Here is a 1,306-nt window from a genome sequence, read left to right as displayed (position 1 = left end):
ACCACATACAGACATTATCTCAGCGCATGATTCAAACCAAGGATGCTGGATCCACGAGACAGCAACGCTCCCCACTGTGACACTTTTGCTGCTGAGCAAGTGTTTACCAGTATTAGTCCATGCTTTTTTTTGGATTTAAAGTAAAATAAAAACTGACAAATATGTTGTTATGAGTAGAATGAAAATAACAGAATATCATTGTGTTAATATTTAAATGGCCAGGAGATGAAGGCAGGAAGAGGCTAGACAAAACATAGCCGAGAGAAGACACAGAACATAACAGGAAAAGGCAAAAGAAAATCTACTGTCAAACATTTCAAAAGGCCAAACAAAACTCAAGGTCAAAGTGACAGGGATAATGTCTTATTAAGGGTTGTCCTAATGACTAATCCATCCATCCATCCATCCATCCATTATCCAACCCGCTATTTCCTAACTACAGGGTCACGGGGGTCTGCTTGAGCCAATCCCAGCCAACACAGGGTGCAAGGCAGGAAACAAACCCTGGGCAGGGCGCCAGCCCACCGCAGCCTAATGACTAATATTATTATTCAATTACATTTTTTTATGGCAATTGTGCGTTTGAGTTATGAAACTTCACCTAACAAATTATATATGTGTTTCAAGTAGAAAATGTTTCATGTAGAAAATAACAACAACCAATCAGGTGCTTTTAAAATTAAAATTAGTAGAAGTCTGCAGCTAATGTCAACCTGAAAGTATGGCTACCAACAAATCTCACTGGTTTCTATTACCCATAGCTGTGATCTGATTAAGTGGCTAAGGTTTGGGTTAGGTTCAAGTTAGTTAATAGTAATGATATAATCATTTGTATACTATAAGTTTTGCAAATTCACACAAAATGAAAGTGAAATTACGTCTTCTTGCATGATTTCCTATTGTCTCATTAATGTTTACAGTTACTATGTCGCATCTCAGCAAAACTCAGAGGGTCTGTTCAAAATTCAGGAACAAAATTCACCTGGTGTAACAACAGTTCCACATTTCTGAGCATTCATATCTCAGATATACAAGCCTAAGTGCAAGTCTGAACAGCATTTTACAGAGTAAAATAAGAAATGAATAATGTTTAATCTAGGTCTTAGCCAATAGCCGAAAAGTGGAACAAAGTGACCTAAGACTGTCCAGTGTACTCTTACCCAAAAGGCTGTTGTGTAAGCAGCATTAAAATGAAGACAGAAGACAAGAAGGGTGTGAGGGTTTAACAGTTTAGGCTGAGGCTAATTTTCCTTATCTATACTTTGTCAAAAATGAAATACTTTGCTCAAGTACCTAAAATTCTCAC

The sequence above is a fragment of the Polypterus senegalus genome, chromosome 2, assembly GCF_016835505.1.
Source record: "Polypterus senegalus isolate Bchr_013 chromosome 2, ASM1683550v1, whole genome shotgun sequence".
In the NCBI taxonomy this organism is placed as follows: Eukaryota; Metazoa; Chordata; class Cladistia; order Polypteriformes; family Polypteridae; genus Polypterus; species Polypterus senegalus.
This window is presented reverse-complemented; position numbering follows the sequence as displayed.